This window comes from Fukomys damarensis, unplaced genomic scaffold (genome assembly GCF_012274545.1).
Source record: "Fukomys damarensis isolate Sample0158 unplaced genomic scaffold, DMR_v1.0_HiC HiC_scaffold_6, whole genome shotgun sequence".
NCBI lineage: Eukaryota > Metazoa > Chordata > Mammalia > Rodentia > Bathyergidae > Fukomys > Fukomys damarensis.
In genome coordinates, this window is record NW_022900918.1 from 43,635,795 (window position 1) to 43,656,925 (window position 21,131).

The 21,131-nt window shown below is 49.4% G+C and overlaps 3 long non-coding RNA genes across 3 annotated transcripts; all 3 read left to right on the forward strand.

Annotated features, from left to right (window-relative positions):
* Nucleotides 1-2,820: 2,820 nt before the first annotated feature.
* LOC109117860 lies at nucleotides 2,821-4,788 on the forward strand. The gene is made up of 3 exons (XR_002025167.2): nucleotides 2,821-3,004; nucleotides 4,322-4,462; nucleotides 4,687-4,788. It is a non-coding gene; the product is annotated as an uncharacterized LOC109117860 (long non-coding RNA).
* Nucleotides 4,789-6,084: 1,296 nt separating this feature from the next.
* On the forward strand, nucleotides 6,085-6,605 carry LOC117285121. Its single transcript, XR_004516095.1, has 3 exons — nucleotides 6,085-6,108; nucleotides 6,205-6,345; nucleotides 6,570-6,605. It is a non-coding gene; the product is annotated as an uncharacterized LOC117285121 (long non-coding RNA).
* A 6,273-nt stretch (nucleotides 6,606-12,878) lies between these two features.
* LOC117285119 lies at nucleotides 12,879-16,161 on the forward strand. Its single transcript, XR_004516093.1, has 3 exons — nucleotides 12,879-13,750; nucleotides 14,096-14,267; nucleotides 16,001-16,161. It is a non-coding gene; the product is annotated as an uncharacterized LOC117285119 (long non-coding RNA).
* Nucleotides 16,162-21,131: the final 4,970 nt, after the last annotated feature.

Consider the following 21,131-nt stretch of genomic DNA (forward strand, 5'->3'; position numbering starts at 1 on the left):
GTTCGAAATCCAGGGGACTGGCAGTCTCACACTGTAACGAACAAGTCCTCAAGTGGCTCAGGCCTGCAGTTCCTTAGGAAGGGGACATGTCGGCCATTCTAGGTAGAACACAATGCTTTAAATTTTTGATTCAGGGAGGAGGGGAGGTTCAATGCAAGGCTCTCCAATTACCTTTGTGGCCCTGGCTCATGGCTGTGGCCAGTTTCTGCTCAGTCCGTATTATTCCATGACTCTCCAGACCTCTTCAGTATTGTATCTGGGAGTTGGTGTGCGCTAAATGCAGCAGCAGTCTGAAAGTTTTATGTATGAAAGTCACACCTGTGTGAACTTGGGCTGTAGGAGTGAGGGCTCACAGTGCTCTTCACAGATTCTCAGTGTTCTATGTGAGTCAAAAGAGGGTGAATTCAGGCTCAGTGCAAGCCTCTCTCCTGGATCTTGGTGTGCTATTTGCTATTTGTGGGCAGGTGGGTGGACTGCATGTCTAGGCCCTGCTCATTTCCCCACCAGTTGTAATCTGAAGGACGGTAGGCTGATGAACTCATGAACCATTCCATTTCAGGTTGTTGGCCTCAAGCTGGACTTCGTTTGAGCCAATGGCAGCATCAGTGAAACCAAAAAGTTTGGCAGAAAGCCACCATGGATGTCCTGCCACTCATCTCTCGGCTGGCTGGCTAGGGACTGTAGTGCTTCACCCACAATGGTATGAATGAAAGCTCCATGAGCTCCTGAACCATGCTAGGGCTTTTAAGTGAGGCAGGAAGGGTGAAGGAAGACTGAGATATCAGAAACCCATGTGTCACCTGGGGGCCTTTTGCCTACTGAGTCCCTGGGGGTCTCAATGAATGGCAATGCCCTGCTCACTTTTCAACCGGGTTCTGTTCGGAGTGATGGTTTCTCTTTGATTCTATAACCATTCCTTTTCAGAGGGCTGTATGCAGGCTGTGGAGAGCAGGAGTGCCCTGCCTGACCATAGTTCATACAAATTCTCCCTGATGGAGCATAGACTGACAGTGACCTCACATCATGCTAGCGGGCCGCTCAACGTCACTCTGCAAGCAGAACGACACCAGGTGGTTCGCACAATGCGTCCAAGAGGAACTGAATGTTTCACTGGATGCCAGCTGTGTGAGTGCAGGTTTCATAGTGGCAAAATGTACCTTAACTAACCTGTGCTCGAAATCCAGGGGCCTGGCAGTCTCACCCTGTAATGAGGAATTCCTCAAGTTGCTCAGGCCTGCAGTTCATTAGGAGTGGCACTTTTCGACCATTCTAGGTAGATTCCAATGCTTCAAATCTTTGATTCAGGGAGGAGGGGAGGTTCAATGGAAGGCTCTCCAATTACCTTCGTGGCCCTGGCTCATGGATTTGGCCAGATCCGGCTCAGTCTGTATTATTTCATGACTCTCCAGACCTCTGCAGTATTGTTTCTGGGAATGGGTGTGCCATAAATGTAAATCCAGTCTGAAAGTTTTATGTATGAAAGTCACACCTGTGTGAAATTGGACTGTGTCTGACTGGCCTTCTCAAGCAGGATGCTTTTCCTCTGGCTTGAGGACAGTCTTCCTGCTGTGGGCAATAGACCCTCCCCATGTCCACAGAGTAGACAGCCGTGAGGGCTGTCTCACTGGCCAGCTAAGTAGTGCCCAAAGTTTATGAAATGCATAAAGGTATGAGTCACTACTCTCTCAGCTGTTAAGGGGTTGTAGTCATTCTGTGCGAGGCAGCTAAAATGGAATGCCGGCTCACTGCAGCTTGATTGGTGACTCCAGCCTTCTACCATTTGATGTCTAGGCCAAGGCCATCTTATTTCCTTCCTAGGCCCTGGCCCTGTGTTCACCAGGGCCAGGTAGGAACCAGGGTGCGTTGACTGTGTATCCCAGTTGTCCTCATGGTAGACGTGAGCAGCAGCTTCATGGAGGGTATAGACTGGCTGCATGCTGACGACTGTTCCACAGATCTCTGTGTGACTTGTCCCTGAAGCCAGCATTTTTCCACGTCAACGATCCTTAAAACATCCACAAGGTGGCTCCAAGATGCACAGAAGAGCGCACTTGGCCTACAAATCCTCAGAAGACTGCTTACTGCATAGCTGTCAGAGTGAGGACATTTGGACGGAATTGCTAGTCACACCTTGAGCAGTCCACTTACGTGAAACTAGGCAGGGCAGGTTCAGCCTGAGCTTAAAGATGGACTGAATGTCAGGCGAATGCCACACAGTAGGAGTGAGGGCTCACAGAGCTCTTCACAGATTCTCAGTGTTCTATGCAAGTCAAAATAGGGTGAATTCAGGCTCACTGCAAGACTCTCTCCAGGATCTTGGTGTGCTATTTGCTATATGTGGATAGGTGGGTGGACTGTATGGCTAGGCCCTGCTCATTTCCCCACCAGTTGTAATCTGACAGGACGGCAGGCCGATGAATTCATGAACCATTCCATTTCAGGTGGTTAGCCTCAAGCTGGACTTCGTTTGAGCCCATGAGAGCATCAGTGAAAGCAAAAAGGTTGTCAGGAGGCAACCATGGATGTCCTGCCACTCATCTCTCAGCTAGCTGGCTAGAGACTGGAGTGCTTCACGCACAATGGTATGAGCGAGGGCTCCAGGAGCTCCTGAACCATGCTAGGGCTTTTGAGGGAGGCAGGGAGGGTGAAGGAAGCCTGAGATATCAGAAACCCATGTGTCACCTGGGGGCCTTTTGCCTACTGAGTCCCTGGGGATCTCAATGAATGGCAATTCCCTGATCACTTTTCAACGGGATTCTGTCCTGAGCGATGGCTTCTCTCTGATTCTATAACCATTCCTTTTCAAAGGCTGTATGCAGGCTGTGGAGAGCAGGAATCCCCGGCCTGACCATAGTTCGTACATATTCTCCCTGATGGAGGCTAGCCTGACATTGACCTCACATCATGGTAGCTGGCAGCTCAACGTCGCTGTGCAAGGAGAACGACGGAGGTGGTTCACACAATGCATCAAAGAGGAACTGAATGTTACACTGGATGCCAGCCAGTGAGTGCAGGTTTCATAGTGGCAAAATGTACCTCAACTGTCCAGTGCTCAAAATCCGGGGTTCTGGCAGTCTCTCACTGTGACGAGGAGTTCCTCAAGTTGCTCAGGTCTGCAGTTCCGTATGAGTGGGTCATGTAGGCCATTCTAGGTCTAACCCAATGCTTCAAATCTTTCATTCGGGAGGAGGGGAGGTTCAATGCAAGGCTCTCAAATTACCTTCGTGGCCTTGGCTCATGGCTGTGGCCAGTTCTGGCTCAGTCCGTATTATTCCATTACTCTCCAGATCTCTGCAGTATTGTTTCTGGGAGTGGGTGTGCCCTCAATGCAGAATCAGTCTGAAAGTTTTATGTCTGAAAGTCATACCTGTGTGAACTGGGGCTGTGTCTGACTGGCCTTCTCAAGCAGGATGCTTTTCCTCTGGCTTGAGGACAGTCTCCCTGCTGTGGACAACAGACTCTAACCATATCCACGGAGCGGACACCTGTGAGGGCTGTCTCACTGGCCAGCTAAGTAGTGCCCAAAGTTTATGACATGTGGAAATGTATGAGTCACGACTCTTGCAGCCATTAAGGTGTTCTAGTCATTCTGTGTGTGGTACCTACGATGAAATGCAGGCTTACTTTGGCTTGATTGGCCACTCCAACCTTCTACCATTTGATGTCTACGCCAAGGGCCTTCTTATTTATTTTCTAGGCCCTGGCCCTGTGTTCACCAGAGCCAGGGAGAGACCAGGGTGCATTGACTGTGTATCCCAGTGGTTCTCATGGTAGCCATGAGCAGCAGCTGCATGGAGGATATGGACTTCCTTCGTGCTGACCACTGCTCGACAGAGCTCTGTGTGATTTGTCCTTGAGGCCAGCGTTTTTCCATGCCAACGATCCTTAAAACATCCACAAGGTGGCGCCCAGGACCAGGGCAAGAGCACAGTAGGCTTACAAGCATGCAGAAGAGTGCTTCCTGCCTAGCTGGCAGAGTGAGGCCATTTGAACGGCATTGCTGACCACAGCTTCAGCGGTCCACTTATGTGAAACGAGGCAGGGCATTTTCAGCCTGAGCCTAAAGATGGACTGAAGGTCAGGCGAATGCCGCACAGTAGGAGTGAGGGCTCACAGTGCTCTTCTCAGGTTGTCAGTGTTCTATGAGAGTCAAAAGAGGGGGAATTCAGTCTCACTGCAAGACTCTCTCCTGAATCTTGGTGTGCTATTTGCTATCTGTGGCAAGGTGGGTGGACTGCATGACTAGGCCCTGCTCATTTCCCTACCAGTTTTAATCTGCAGGGATGCCAGACTGATGGACTCATGAACCATCCCTTTGCAGGTGGTGGGCCTCAAGCTGGGGTTCGTTTGAGCCCCTGGCAGCATCAGTGACACACAAAATGTCGGCAGGAGGCAACCATGGATGTCCTGCGGCTCATCTCTCTGCTGGCTGTCTAGAGACTGTAGTGCTTCACGCACAATGGTATGAGCGAGGGCTCCTTGAGCTCTTGAACAATGCTAGGGCTTTTGAGGGAGGCAGGGAGGGTGAAGGAATACTGAGATGTCAGAAACCCGTGGGTCACGTGAGGGCCTCTTGCCTACTGAGTCCCTGGGGGTCTCAATGAAGGGCAATGCCCTGCTCACTATTCAACCGGGTTCTGTCCTGAGCAATGGTTTCTCTCTGATTGTATAACCATTCCTTTTCAGAGGGCTGTATGCAGGCTGTGGAGAGCAGGAGTGCCCGGCCTGCCCATTGTTCATACAGATTCCCCCTGATGGATCCTAGCCTGACAGTGACCTCACATCATGCTAGCCAGCAGCTCAACTTGGCTCTGCAAGGAGAATGAGGCCAGATGGTTCTCACAATGCATCCAAGAGGAACTGAATGTTACACTGGATGCCAGCCGTGTGAGTGCATGTTTCATAGTGGCAAGATGAGTCTCAACAGTCCTGTGCTCAAAATCCAGGGGCCTGGCAGTCTCACACTGTGACGAGGAGCTCCTCAAGTTGCTCCTGCCTGCAGTTCATTAGGAGTGGGACATGTCGGCCATTCTAGGTAGAACCCAATGCTTCAAATCATTGATTTGGGGAGGAGGGAAGCTTCAATGCAAGGCTCTCCAATTAACTTCGTGGCCCTAGCTCATGGCTGTGGCAAGTTGCGGCTCAGTGCGTATTGTTCCATGACTCTCCAGACCTCGGTAGTATTGTTTCTGGGAGTGGGTGTGCCCTGAATGCAGAATCAGTCTGAAAGTTTTATGCATGAAAATCACACCTGTGTGAACTTGGGCTTTGTCTGATAGGTCTTCACAAGGAGGATGATTTTCCTCTGGCTTGAGGACAGTCTCCCTGCTGTGGGCAATAGATCCTCACCATATCCATGAAGCAGAAAGCCGTGAGGGCTCTCTCACTGGCCAGCAAAGAAGTGCCCCAAATTTAGGACAGGCAGAAATGTATGACTTACGTCTCTAGCAGCTGTTAAAGCATTCTAGTCATTCTAGGCGAGGGAAGTAAGATGGAATGCAGGCTCCCTGGACCTAGATTGGCCACTCAAACTCTCTGCCATTTGATTGCAAGGCCAAGGGCCTTCATATTTACTTCCGAGGCCCTGGCCCTATGTTCACCAGGGGCAGGCAGGGACCAGGGTGCATTTACTGTGTATCACAGTGGTCCTCATGGTAGCTGTGAGCAGCAGCTGCATGGATGGTATAGACTTGCTACGTACTGACCACTACTCCACAAACCTCTGTGCAACTTGTCTTTGAGGCCCCTGTTTTTCCATGACAACGATCCTTAAAACATGCACAAGTTGACGCCTAGGACCAGAGCAAGAGCAGAGTTGGCCTACAAATCCTCAGAAGACTGCTTGCTCCATAGCTAGCAGAGTGATTACTTTGGGATGGCATTGCTAACAACAGGTTGAGCAGTCCACTTACGTGAAACTAGGCAGGGCAGGTTCAGCAGGGCTTAAAGATGGACTGAAGGTCAGGTGAATTCCGCACTGCAGCAGTGAGGGCTCACAGTGCTCTTCACAGGTTCTCCGTGTTCTATGCGAGTCAAAAGAGAGGGAATTCAGGCTAACTGCAAGACTCTGTCCTGGATCTTGGTGTGCTGTTTGCTCTCTGTGGCAAGGTAGGTGGACTGCATGGCTAGGCCCTGCTCATTTCCCCACAACTTGTATTCTGAAGGGACGGCAGGCTGATGAACTCATGAACCATTCCATTTCAGGTGGTTGGCTTCAAGCTAGGATTCCTTTGAGCCCATGGCAGCATCAGTGAAACCAAAAAGTTCAGTAGGAGGCAACCATGGATGTCCTGCAGCTCATCTCTCATCTGGCTGGCTAGAGACTCTTGTGCTTCATGCCCAATGGTATGAACGAGGGCTCCATGAGCTCCTGAACCATGCAAGGGCTTTGGAGGGAGGCAGGGAGGGTGAAGGAAGACTGAGATATCAGAAACCCATGTGTCACCTGGGGACCTTTTGCCTAATGAGTCCCTGGGAGTCTCAATGAATGGCAATTCCCTGCTCACTTTTCAACTGGGTTCCATCCCGCACGAGGGTTTCTCTCTGATTCTATAACCATTCCTTTTCAGAGGGCTGTATGCAGGCTGTGGAGAGCAGGAGTGCCTGGCCTGACCATTGTTCATACAGATTCTCCCTGATGGAGCCTGGCCTGACAGTGACCTCACATCATGCTAGCCAGCAGCTTATCATCGCTCTGCAAGGACAACCATGCCAGGTGGTTCGCACAATGCATCCAAGAGGAACAGAATGTTACACTGGATGCCAGCCGTGTGAGTGCAGGTTTCATAGTGGCAAAATGTATCTCAACAGTCCTGTGCTCGAAATCCAGGGGCCTGGCGGTCTCACACTGTGATGAGGAGCTCCTCAAGTTGCACCTGCCTGCAGTTCCTTAGGAGTGGGACATGTCGGCTATTCTAGGTAGAACCCAATGCTTCAAATCTTTGATTCGGGGAGGAGGGGAGGTTCAATGCAAGGCTCTCCAATTACTTTCGTGGCCCCGGCTCATGGCTGTGGCCAGTTCTGGCTGAGTCCGTATTATTCCATGACTCTCCAGACCTCAGCAGTATTGTTTCTGGGAGTGGGTGTGCCCTGTATGCAGAACCAGTCTGAAAGATTTATGTATAAAAGTCACACCTGTGTGAACTGGGGCTGTGTCTGACGGGCCTTCTCATGCAGGATGTTTTTCCTCTGGCTTGATGACAGTCTCCCTGCTGTGGGCAATAGACCCTCACCATATCCACGGACCAGACATCCGTGAGGGCTGTCTCACTGGCCAGCTAAGTATTGCCCAAAGTTTATGACATGCAGAAAGGTATGAGTCACGACTCTCGCAGCTGTTAAGGGGTTCTAGTCATTCTGTGCGAGGCAGCTAAGATGGAATGCAGGCTCACTTCGGCTTGCTTGGCCTCTCCAACCTTCTACCATTTGATGTCTAGGCCAAGGGCCTTCTTATTTATTTTCTAGGCCCTGGCCCTGTGTTCACCAGGGCCAGGTAAGGACCAGGGTGCGTTGACTTTCTATCCCAGTGGCTCTCATGGTAACCGTGAGCAGCAGCTGCACGAAGAGTATAGGCTTGCTGCGTGCTGACTACTACTCGACAGACCTCTGTGTGACTTGTCCTTGAGGCCAGTGTTTTTCCACGCCAACTATCCTTAAATATCCACAAGGTGGCACTAGGACCAGGGCAAGAGCACACTTGGCCTAAAAGTCCTCAGAAGACTGCTTACTGCATAGCTGGCAGAGTGAAGACATTTGGACAGCATGGCTAACCACACCGTGAGCAGTTCACTTACGTGAAACTAGGCAAGGCAGGTTCAGCCTGGGCCTAAAGATGGACTGAAAGTCAGGCGAATGCCACACAGTAGGAGTGAGGGCTCACAGTGCTCTTCACAGGTTCTCCATGTTCCATGCGAATCAAAAGAGTGGGAATTCAGGCTCACTGCAAGACTCTCTCCTGGATCTTGGTGTGCTATTTGCTATCTGTGGCAAAGTGGGTGAACTGCATGGCTAGGCCCTGCTCATTTCCCCACCAGTTGTAATCTGAACGGATGGCAGGCTGATGAACTCATGAACCATTCCATTTCAGGGGGTTGGCCTCAAGCTGGAGTTCGTTTGAGCCCATGGCAGCATCAGTGAAACCCAAAAGGTCAGCAGGAGGCAACCATGTATGTCCTACTGCTCATCTCTCGGCTGGCAGGCTAGAGACTATAGTGCTTCACGCACAGTGGTATGAGCAAGGGCTCCATGACCTCCTGAACCATGCTAGGGCTTTGGAGGGTGGCAGGGAGGGTGAAGGAAGACAGATATCAGAAACCCATGTGTCACCTGGGGATCTTTTGCCTCATGAGTCCCTGGGAGTCTCAATGAATGGCAATTCCCAGCTCACTTTTCAACTGGGTTCCATCCCGCGCGAGGGTTTCTCTCTGATTCTATAACCATTCCTTTTCAGAGGGCTGTATGCAGGCTGTGGAGAGCAGGAGTGCCTGGCCTGACCATTGTTCATACAGATTCTCCCTGATGGAGCCTGGCCTGACAGTGACCTCACATCATGCTAGCCAGCAGCTTATCATCGCTCTGCAAGGACCACGATGCCAGGTGGTTCGCACAATGCATCCAAGAGGAACAGAATGTTACACTGGATGCCAGCCGTGTGAGTGCAGGTTTCGTAGTGGCAAAGTGTATCTCAACAGTCCTGTGCTCAAAATCCAGGGGCCTGGCAGTCTCACACTGTGACGAGGAGCTCCTCAAGTTGCACCTGCCTGCAGTTCGTTGGGAGTGGGACATGTCGGCCATTCTAGGTAGAACCCAATGCTTCAAAACATTGATTTGGGGAGGAGGGGAGCTTCAGTGCAAGGCTCTCCAATTAACTTCATGGCCCTGGCTCATGGCTGTGGCAAGTTGCGGCTCAGTGCGTATTATTCCATGACTCTCCGGAACTCTGCAATATTATTTCTGGGAGTGGGTGTGCCCTGAATGCAGAACCAGTCTGAAAATTTTCTGTATGAAAGTCACACCTGTGTGAACTTGGGCTGTGTCTGACTGGCCTTCTCAAACAGGATGCTTTTCCTCTGGCTTGGGGAGAGTCTCCCTGCTGTGGGCAATAGACCCTCATCATATCCACGGAGCCGACAGCCGTGAGGGCTGTCTCACTGGCCAGCTAAGTAGTGCCAAAGTTTATGACATGCAGAGATGTATGAGTCACGACTCTCGCAGCTGTTAAGGGGTTCTAATCATTCTGTGCGAGGCAGGTAAGATGGAATGCAGGCTCACTGTGGCTTGATTGGCCACTCCAACCTTCTACCATTTGATGTCTAGGCCAAGGGCCTTCTTATTTACTTCCAAGGCCCTGGCCCTGTGTTCACCCAGGCCAAGTAGGGACCAGCGTGCGTTGACTGTGTATTCCAGTAGTCTTCATGGTAGCTGTGATCAGCAGCTTCATGGAGGGGATAGACTTGCTGCGTGCTGACCACTACTCCACCGACCTCTGTGTGACTTGTCCTTGAGGCCAGTGTATTTCCATGCCAACGATCCTTAAAATATCCACAAAGTGGTTCCTAGGATGAGGACAAGAGCACAGTTGGCCTACATGTCCTCAGAAGACTGCTTGATGCATAGCTGGCAGAGTGATGATATTTGGACGGCATTGCTACGCACACCTGGGGCAGTCTACTTAAGTCAAACCAGGCAGGGGTGGTTCATCCTACACCTAAAGAGGGATTGAAGATCAGACAAATGCCGCAGAGTAGCAGTGAGGGCTGACAGTGCTCTTCACAGGTTCTCAGTGTTCTATGCGAGTCAAAAGAGGGGGAATTCAGGCTCACTCCAAGATTCTCTCCTGGATCTTGGTGTGCTATTTGCTGTCTGTGGCAAGTTGGGTGGACTGCATGGCTAGGCCCTGCTTATTTCCACACCAGTTGTAATCTGAAGGGACGGCAGGCTGACTGATTCATGAAGCATTGCTTGTCCGATGCTTGGCATCAGACTGGGATTAGCGTGAGCACACTGCGATCCCCAGGGAACCTAAAGGGCCTGGGGATGGCAAGCCCTGATGATCTTGTGCTTGTCATTTGGCTGGTTGGATGGAGCCGGTTGTTCTTCATGCACAATGATAGGAGTGAGGGCCCTCTGGGCGGCAATCCATGGTACGCCTTTGAGGGAGAGAGCTAGGGGGAATGAAGGCTGAGTGCTTGGCCATCCATTGTTCCATTTGGGGCCTTGAGCATGCTGCGTTGCTGTTGGTGTCAATGCATGGCCAAGCCCTGCTCATTTTTCAACGGGAATTTCTCCCATGGGAGTTTTTTTCACTGATTCCATAACTCTTTCTTTTCAGGTGGCTCTATGCCTGCTCTGGAGAGCAGGGGCACTGTGTGTGAGTAATGGTTCCTAGACATTCTCCTGGTCGGAGCCTGGGATGAGAGTGAACTCACTTCACTCCAGTCTGCAACTCCAAGTTGCCCTGCAAGGAGGATGACAATCGGGGTTCTCACCATGCATTGAACAGGTAGGAAAGGTTTCACTGCATGACCGCCATATGAGTGCAGGTCTCTTAGTTGAAAACAGTACCTCACCTGTGTTGTGATTGAAGTCCAAGTGTCTGGCCTTCTCACCCTGTGTCTAGTAGCTCCTAAAGGTTCTCCCGCTTTCAATGCGTTATGACTGTAATGTGTCTGCAATGCTAGGTCCAAACCCAAGGCTTCATCTTTTGATTTCAGGAGGAGGACAGGCTCAATGCATGGCTTAACCATTCACAGAGTGGCCCTGGCTCATGGCTGCAGTCAGCTTCAGGCTCAGTGCCTGTTGTACAATTACTCTCCAGACCTCTGTATGATCGATTCACAGTGTGCGGGTTCTCTGAATGCCAAAACAGTTCAAAATGTTCCACTGCATGAAAGTGAGGTCTGCGTGAGCTCATGGTGTGTCTGACTGGCCTTATCAAGCATGCTGCTTTCCTGTCGGTTTGAGGAGAGTCTCACTGCATGGCCAAATATTCCATAAGCATATCCCTGGATGAGACAGCAAGTAAGGGCTGGCTCCCTGTGCAGCTGACTAGTACCCAAAGTTTGGGATATGCAGAAAGGTATGAGTGATGGCTCTCCCAGCTGTGAAGGGGTCCTAGTTGTTCTCTAGTTGGCAGCGAAGTTGGAATGCAGGCTAACTGTGCCTTCATTGGCCACTCTAACCTTCTGCCATTGGATGTCTAGGGGAAGGGCCTTCTTATTCAATTCCTAGACTCTGTACCTTTGTTCACGAGGGGCAGGCAGGGATGAGAGTGTGCTCACTGTGTGGCCAAATGGTTCTCATGGGAGCCCTGCCTACAAGATGCACCAAGGGAAGACGTTGCATGCTTACCGCTACTCAGCAGACCTCTGTATGACTGACTGTACTGTGACACAAACATGTTTGCATGCCTAAGGACCCTTAAAGCATCCTCCAGGTGGCTCGTAGGACCAGGGCCAGACCACTGTGGGCTTGCCAGTCCTGAGAGGAGTGCTGCAGAGCTGGCAGTGTGAGCACATGTGGACTGCATTGCTAAGCAGTCCAAAAGCAGTCCTCTGGAATCTACCTAGGCAGGGCAGTTTCAGCATGGGGCTAAAGATGCGCTGAAGATCAGGTGAATGCTGCACAGTTGGAGTGAGGGATCTCTGTGCTGTTGAAAGGGACTCAGTGGTCTGTCTGAATCAAAATGTTGGGAATGCAGACTCCCTGCATGGCTCTCCACTCTATTTGGGTGTACTATCTGCTATCTTTGGCAACTCGGTCTGACTGCATGGCTAGGCCCTGCTCCGTTCTCCACAGATTGTAGTTTGAAGTGACGGCAGGCTGGCTGACTCATGAAGCATTCCTTGTCAGATGGTTGGCCTCAGGCTGCGGTTAGTGTGAGCGCACTGCGGGCCCCAGGGAAGTGAACCGCCTGTGGGAGGCTAGCCTGGATGATGTGCTGCTCATCATTTGGCTGGCTAGATGGAGCCAGTTGTGCTTCATGCACAATGATAGGAGTGAGAGCCCTCTGGGTGGCCAATCCATGCTAGGCCTTTGGCGGGAGGTAGCCAGTGGGAATAAAGGCTCACAGCTTGGCCATCCATTGTTCCACTGGGGGCCTTGAGCGTGCTGTGTTGCTGGTGGTATTGATACATGATCATGCGCTGCTCATTTTTCAGCAGAGTTCTCTCCCAATTCTAACTGATTCGATAACCCTTCCTATTCAGGTGGTTGTCTGCGTGCTGTTTAGAGCAGAAGCACTCTGCATGAGTAACTATTCCTGCACAATCTCCCGGGTGGAACCAGGGATGAGAATGAACTCATTTCACTCCAGTCTGCAACTCCAAGTTGCACTGCAAGCAGGACGATGCCACAGTGTTCTCATCATGCGTCGAATAGGTATGAAAGGTTTCACTGCATGCCCGCTGTATGAGTGCAGGTCTCTTTGTTGCAAACTGTACCTCACCTGTGGAGTGATTGAAGTTCAGGGGCCTGGCCGGTACACACAGTGTCTAGGAGCTCCAAAAGGTTCTCCAGCTTTCAATGTGTGATGACGCTAACGTGTCTGCAATGCTAGGTTGAAACCAAGGCTTCACCTATTTGATTCCAGGTGGAGGACAGGCTCAAAGCATGGCTTCCCGATTCACAGCGTGGCCCTGACCTATCCTCCAGGCATCTTCAGTCTCTCTGCCTGTTGTGCAATGACTCTGCAGACCTCTGAATGATCATTTGGTGACATCCATGTTCCCTGAATGCCAAAGCAGTCTGAAATGTTTCACTGTACGAAAGTCAGGTCTGTGTGAACACCATGGTGTGTCTGACTGGCCTTCTCAGGCACGCTGCTTTCCTGTTGGCTTGAGGACTGTATCACTGCAGGGAAAAATATTCCATAAGCATATCCCTGGAGGACAGAGCAAGGGAGGGCCAGCTCCCTGTGCAGCTGACTAGTCGCCAAAGTTTGGGACATGCAGAAAGGTATGAGTGATGGCTCTCCCAGCTGTGAAGGAGTCCTTGTCATTCTGTGGGAGGCAGCGAAGATTGAATGCAGGCTCACTGCACCTTGATTGGCCATTTGAACCTTCTGCCATTGGATGTCTAGTGGAAGGAACTTCTTATTCATGTACTAGGCCCTGCGGCTTTGTTCTGAGGTGCCAACAGGGACAAGGGTGTGCTTACTTTGTTGCCAAATGGTCCTCGTGAGTTCCATACCTAGAAGCTGCACCAAGGACAGAATTGCTGCGTGCTTTCTGTGATTTACCAGGCCTCTGTATGACTATCTCTTCCATGAGGCAAGCATGTTTCCGTGACTACCGATCCTGAAAGCGTCCACCAGGTGGTGTGCAGGACCAGGGCCAAAGCACTGTGGGCTGGCCAGCCCTCAGAGGACTGCTGCATAGCTGGCAGTGTGAGGAGAAGTGGACTGCATTGCTAAGCACTCCATCAGCATTCCACTTGAGGCAAGCTAGACAGGGCGGTTTCAGCATGTGCCTAAAGATGCACTGAAGATCAGGTGAATGCCGCACAGTAGGAGTGAGGGCTCTGTGTGGGCTATTGAAAGGGCCTCAGTGGTCTGTCTGAGTCAAAACTATGGGAATGGAGGCTCACTGTATGGCTCTCCACTGTATTGGGGCGTGCTGTCTGCCATCTTTGGGAATTCAAGCTGACTGCAGGGCTATGCCCTGTTCCTTTCTCCACAGGTTGCAGGCTGAAGTGACGGCAGGCTGACTGACTCATGAAGCATTCCTTGTCAGATGGTTGGCCTCAGGCTGAGGTGAGTGTGAGCACACTGTGGGCCCCAGGGAACCTAAAGGGCCTGCTAGAGGCAAGCCTGGATGATCTTGTGCTCATTATTTGGCTGGTTGGATGGAGCCAGTTGTGCTTCATGCACAATGATAGAAGTGAGGGCCCTCTGAGTGGCCAATCCATGGTAGGCCTTTGAGGGAGGCAGCTAGTGGGAATGCAAGCTGAGTGCTTGGCCATCCGTTGTTCCATTGGGGGCCTTGAGCAATGTTGCGTCTTTGGTGATATGAATGCATGGCCATGCCCTGCTCATTTTTCAATGGGAATTTCTCCCATGGGAGGTTTTCTCACTGATTCCATAACCCTTCCTTTTCAGGTGGCTGTATGCATGCTCTGGAGAGCAGGAGCACTCTGTGTGAGTAGCAGTTCCTGAACAGTCTCCTGTTCAGAGCCTGGGATGACAGTGAACTCACTTCCTGCCAGTCTGCACCTCCACGTTGCAGTGCAGGGAGGACGACGCCACGGGGTTCTCACCATGTGACGAACAGGTAGGAAAGTTTTCAATGCATGAGCACCATATGAGTGCAGGTCTGTTAGTTGAAAGCAGTACCTCACCTGTGGAGTGCTTGAAGTCCAGGGGCCTGGTCAGCTCGCACTGTGTCTAGCAGCTTTCAGTGCCTTATGACTCTAACGTGTCTCCCACTTTCAACGCGTTATTACTCTAACGTGTCTGCAATGCTAGGTCGAACACAAGGCATTCACCTGTTTAATTCCAGGAGGAGGGCAGGCTCACTGCATGGCTTATCCATTCACGTCGTGGCCATGGCTCATGGCTGCGAGCAGCTTCTGGCTCACTGCATCTTGTCCAGTGACTCTCCAGACCTCTGTATGATCATTTCTCGGTGTGCGTGTTCCCTGAATGCCTAAAATGTCCTAAATGTTTCACTCTATGAAAGTCAGGTCTGCGTGAGCTTGTGGTCTCTCTCACTGGCCTTCTGAAGCATGCTGCTTTCCTGTTGGGTTGAGCATAGTCTCACTGCACAGCTAAAGATTCCATAAACATATCCCTGGAGTAGACAGCAAGTGAGGGGTAGCTCCCTGTGCAGCTGACTAGTAACCAAAGTTTGGGATATGCAGAAAGGTATGCATGATGGCTCTTCCAGCTGTGAAGGGTACCTAGTTGTTCTGTAAGAGGCAGCAAAGTTTGAATGCATGCCTCTTGCACCTTCATTGGTCGCTCAAACCTTCTGCCATTGGATATCTGGGGGAAGGGCCTTCTTATTCAGGTTCTTGACTCCGAGCCTTTGCTCACGAGGGGCAGGCAGCGACAAGAGTGTGCTCACTGTGTGGCCAAATGTTTCTGATGGGAGCCCTGCCTACAAGCTGCACCAAGCAAAGACTTGCTGTGTGCTTCCCGCTACTCGCCAGACCTCTCTATGCCTGACTGTACCATGATGCAAGCATGTTTGCATGCCTAAGGATGCTGAAAGTGTCCAACAGGTGGCTCGCAGGACCAGGGCCAGAGCACTGTGGACTGGCCAGGTCTGAGTGGACTGCTGCATAGCTGGTAGTGTGAGGACATGTGGACTGCATTGCTGAAAAGTCCATAAGCAGTGCGCTGGAGTCAAACTAGGCAGGGCAGTTTCAGCATGGGCCTAATGATGCACTGAAGTTCAGGCAAATGCCGCACAGTTGGAGTGAGGTATCTCTGTGCTGCTGAAAGCGCCTCAGTAGTCTGTCTGAGACAAAGCCGTTGGAATGCAGGCTCACTGCATCTCTCTCCACAGTATTTGATTGTACTATCTGCTATCTTTGGCAACTCGGGCTGACTTCATGACTAGGCCACGCTCATTTCTAAACAGCTTTTACTCTGAAGTGATGGCGTGCTGACTGACTCGTGATCCATTCCTTTTTGCATGGTTGACATCAGGTTTGGATTAGTTTAAACACACTGAGAGACCGATTGAACCTAAATGGTCTGCTGCAGGCAACCCTTAATGATCTGGTGATCATCCTTCAGCTGGCTAAATGGAGCATGTTGGGCTTCATGTAAAATACTATGACTGAGGGCTCTCTGTGCTGCTAATCCATGCTAGGCCTTTTGCAGGAGGTGAATAGTCAGAATGCAGGCTGAGAGCTTGGCAATCCATTGTTCACTTGGGGGCCTTTTGCAAACTCTGTTTCTGGTGGTATCAATGCATGGCAATGCCCTGCTCATTTTTCAACAGGGTTCTCTCCCAAGTGAGGTTTTCTCACTGACTCGATAACCATTCCTTTTCAGACAGCTGTATGCATGCTGTGGAGAGCATGAACACTCTGCATGTATATTTGTTCCTAAAGATTCGGCTTCATGTAGCCTGGGATTTGAGCGAAATGACTTTGTGCTAGTCTGCAGCTCAAAGTTTCACTGGAAGGACGATGCCTCCAGGTGGTTCTCACAATGCATCGAAAAGGTACTCATTATTTCAGTGCGTGCCAGTTGTATGAGTGCATTTCACTTAGTTGCAAAATGTACCTCAACTGTCCAGTGCTTGAAGTCCAGGGGCCTCCCAGTTTCACACTGTGACTCAGAACTCCTCTTGTTTTTCCTCCTTCAATTCGTTACGATTCTGATATGTCTGTAATTCTACATAGAACCCAATGTTTCACCTGTTTGATCCTGGGGAGAGAGTATTCTCAATGCATGGCTCACCAATTCACATAGTGGCATTGGCTCATGGCTGCAGCAAGTTCAGTCTCACTGCATATTGTACAATGACTCTCCAGTCCTCTGTATGCTTGCTTCACTGAGTTGCTGATCCCTGAATGCCTAAACAGTCTGAAATGTTGCACTGTACTAAATTCTGGTCTGCATGGGCTTGTGGTGTGTCTTACTGGCCTTCTCAAGCCTGCTGCTTCTCTGCCAGCTTGAGGACAGTCTCACTGCTTTGCAAAATATTCCATAATCATATCCCTTTAGGAGACAGCCATGAGGACTGAGTCACTGTGCAGCTAACTAGTTCCCAAAGTTTGTGACATGCAGAAAGGTATGAGTGAAGACTGTCCCAGCTGTTAAGGGGTCCTAGTCATTCTTCTGGAGGCAGCTAACATTGAATATAGGCTCTCAGTGTCTTTAATGGTGGCTCAAACCTTCTGGTATTTGATTTCTAGGGGAAGGGCCTTGTTATTCAGGTCCTAGATACTGCTCCTTTGTTCAGTAGGAGCAGGCAGGGGCAAGGATGTGCTGACTGTGTGTCCAAATGGTCCTCAAGGGAGCCCTGCCTATAAGCTGCACTGAGGGCAGTCTTGTTGCATGCTTAGCAATACTCGCCAGACCTCTGTGTGACTGTTCCATGAAGCAAGCATGTTTCCACACATAGCAATCCTAAAATCATCCACCAGGTGACATGCAGGACCAGGGCAAGAGTACTATTGGCTGACCAGTCCTTAGAGAACTGCTACATAGCTGGCAGAGTGATGGCATGTGGAATGCATTGGTAACCACTCCATAAGCAGTACTGTGTAGTCAAGATAGGGTTAGGGTTAGGTTTAGGGTTAGGGTTAGGGGTAGGGTCAGGGTTATGGTTAGGCTTAGGGTTGGGTTAGCGTTAGGGTTGGGGTTGAGTTTGGTGTTGGTGTTAGGGTTAGGGTTTAGCATTAGGGTGAGGGTGAGGGTTAGAGTGTTACGGTCAGTGTGAGGGTTATGGGCTAAGCCTATGTTTTGGGTTAGGATTTGTGTCGGTTAAGTTTAGGATTAGAGGTAGGGGTTAGGGTTATGGTTGGCATTGTGGATGGGTCTATCTTTAGGGTTGGGTGAGGATTAGTGTAGGGTTATGGTTAGGTGGTTGGTTTTATGGTGAGTGTGATGTTGAGGGTGTGAGTTCGAGTGTGAGGGTGAGTGTGAGTGTTACAGGGTTTGGTTTAGGGCAAGGGTGAGGTTGATGTTGAGAGAAGGTTTAGGAGATAGTTTTCAGTTGGGGACTCGTTTCAGTTAGTGATGGTTTTGGGGTTGAGTTTGTGTTTAGGGTTAGGTTTTGGGGGGTTCGTTTAAGGATTAGGGATTAGGATTAATATTCTGGTTTATTGTTATTTTTGTCGTTAGGATTGAGTTAGGTTTAGGGTTTTGTATAGGGTTGGATTTAGGGTTCGGGTTGGGTTAGATTTAGAGTTAGTGTTTTTGTTGGGGTTGCTATTAAATTTAGGGATAGGGTTACGCGGTTTATGGTTAGGGTTCCCGCAATGGCTTAGGCTTGCCGGGTTTGCGTTCTGGTTGGTGTTGGATTGAGCTTAGGCTTAGGCTTAGGTGTAGTATTAGGATTCCAGTGAGTGATAGTTTGGAATTTTTTACCTTGTACCTGGGATTTGACTTTCCTAGTTAGTATCAACATGAGATTTCACCTTAAAATTAGCCACAATGGATGATTTCTTGTAATGTCATATGGGTACATAGGAATTCGGCTGTGCATTATGGATAGAGTTAGGACTGGTGAGGATGATACAGATGTAATTCACATAGCAGACTGGGTGTGAGAGCTAAGTTGAGGGCAGTGACTTTTTTCTAGATAGGATTGACTGTCGTTTTTCACACACTTGAATATTGTTGTGTGGATATAATAGGAGGGAATTCACATTCTAGATAGTTTGCATATGAGTGGGAAGGTGAGGGCAGTGTCTTTTCTGAAGGTGGGTAATAATGTGTTATTCCCAGGTCCTGACATTGAGGCCTAGATATATGGGTAGTGACTGGCAAGTGAGTAGGTTTACAGCTAGATTTTGGGGACGAATGGGTTCCCCATTTCACTCCCTGTGTAGTGTAGTGTGTGTTTCAGAGTGAGCATTGGTATTAGTTTGACTTTCAGTGTTAGGATGATGTTACAATATATGTCCCTCATTGAGGTTCAGGGTTAGTGGTGGTGATAGGGCTAGGATTCCACTGAGTGATAGGCTTGGAATTTCTCTACCTGGGTATTGGGCTGTGGGTTTCCTTGTCAGTAGCAGCATGAGATTTCACCTTATTCTTAGACACAGTGCTGTATTTCAAGTCCTGCCCTACGGTAACTTGGGAATCTTAGTGGATTAGTGTTAGGTTTAGGATTGGTGAGAATGATGCAGAAGGAATTCACATACCAGATAGTTTGCGTGGGAGTGGGAGGGTGAGGGCAGCACCTTTTATGAAGTTGGGATGTACTGTTTGTTTCCAAAGACCTGAACATTGCACCCTAGGTATAATGGGTAGTGACTGGACAGAGAGTAAGGTTAGAGCTAGATTTACAGGATGGAACTCACACCCCATTTCACTCCCTGTGTATTGCATTTTAGAGTTGAGAGGTGGAGCTCATATCCATTTCACCTTCAGTGTTGGGAATGATGTAGGAATAGAAGTCTCTCCTCGAGGGTCAGGGAAAAGGGTTAGGGTTAGTGTTAGGATTCCAGTGAGTGATAGCCTTGGAATTTCTGTACCTGGGTATGGGGCTGTGCGATACTGGGTAGTATAAGGATGAGAATTCGCCTTGGCTTTACCACAGTGCTTTATTTCAAGTTGTGCCCTGTGGGTCTTTAGGAATCAGGTTGTGGGTTAGGGTTAGGGTTAGGATGGGTAAGCATGATACGGAGGGAATTCACATTCCAGATAGTTTGCATGTGACAGGAAAGGTGAGGGCAGTACCTTTTTTTAAGTTATTATGAAATGTGTGTTTCCAAGGACCTGAACATTGAGGTCTAGATATATTGCATAGTGACTGGCCAGAGAGTAGGTTTACAGCTAGATTTAGGGAACTGAACAGGCTCCCCATTTCAATCCCGGTGTAGTGTAGTGTACCTTTGAGGGAGACGGCTCTTGTTCATTTGACCTTCTGTGTTAGAAATGATGTACATTGAATAGAAGTCCCTCCCCAGGGTCAGGCTTAGAATCAGGGTTAGGAGTAGGATTCCAGCGAGTGATCGCCTTGGAGTTTCTCTACCTGCCTTTTGGGGTTTGGGTTTCCTAATTATTATCGGCATGAGATTTCACCTTAGGCTTCTTGACTGTGGAGGATTTCAAGTACTGCCCTATGGAAACTTAGGAATCTGGTTGTGGTTTAGGTTTAGGGTTAGCACTGGTGAGCATAATATGGAAGGAATTCACATACCAGACAATTTGGATGTGTGAAGTAGGTTGAGGGCACTGATTTCTGGAAGGTAGGATGGACTGTGGTTTTCCACGCACATGAAAATTTCTGCCTTGATATAATAGGTAGGGATTAGCCATCGATAATCATTTTCGCTAGATTTGGCCGATTGAATGGTCTCCCCCTTTTTGACTCCCTTTGTAGTGCAGTGTGTGTTTCAGGTTAAGGGTGGCTGTTAATTTGACCTTCAGTGTTACGAATGATGTAGGAATATACGTCCTTCCTCGAGAGTCAGGGATAGAGATTATGTTAGTGTTAGTATTCCAGAGAAGGATATCCCTGGAATTTCTCTACCTGGGAATTCGGCTCTGGGATTCCGCCATGGTATCAACATGACTTTGTAGTGCAGTGTGTGTTTCAGGTTAAGGGTGGCTGTTAATTTGACCTTCAGTGTTACGAATGATGTAGGAATATACGTCCTTCCTCGAGAGTCAGGGATAGAGATTATGTTAGTGTTAGTATTCCAGAGAAGGATATCCCTGGAATTTCTCTACCTGGGAATTCGGCTCTGGGATTCCGCCATGGTATCAACATGAGATTTCGCCTTGGCTTAGCCAAAGTGCTAGATTTCGAGTTCCGCGCTGTGGGTATTTTGGAATCAGGTTGTGGGATAGGGCTAGGGTTAGGATTGCTGAGCATGGTTTGGAGGCAATTCACATGCCAGATAGTTTGCATGTGAGCAGACTCATGAGGGCATTGCCTTTTATGAAGGTGGAATGTTATATGAGTTTCCAAGAACCTGAACATTAAGGCCTAGATATAATGTGTAATGATGGGCCACTGAGCAGGTTTTCAGCTAGATTTATGGGATGAAATAGGCTCCCCATTTCACTCGCTGTGTAGTGTAGTGTGTGTTTGAGAATGAGTGTTGGTGTTAACTTGATGTTCAGTGATAGGAATGATGTTAGAATATAGGTCCTTCCTCGAAGTTCAGGATTAGTGTTGCTGTTATTGGTAGGATTCCGGTGTGATAGTCTTGGAATTTCTCTACCTGGGAATTGGGATGTGGGTTTACTAGTTAGAAGCAGCCTGATGTTTCACCTTAGGCTTATGCTGGATTTGAAATACCCCGAAATGGGAATTTAGGAATCAGGTTGTGGGTTAGGGTTAGGATTAGGATCGGTGAGCTTGACACAGAAGGAATTCACATACCAGATAGTTTGCATGGGAGGGGGTAGGTGAGGGCAGTGCCTTTTATGAAGTTGCAATGTACTGTGTGTTTCCAAGGACCTTAAAACTGCACCCTAGATACAATGTTGTGACTGG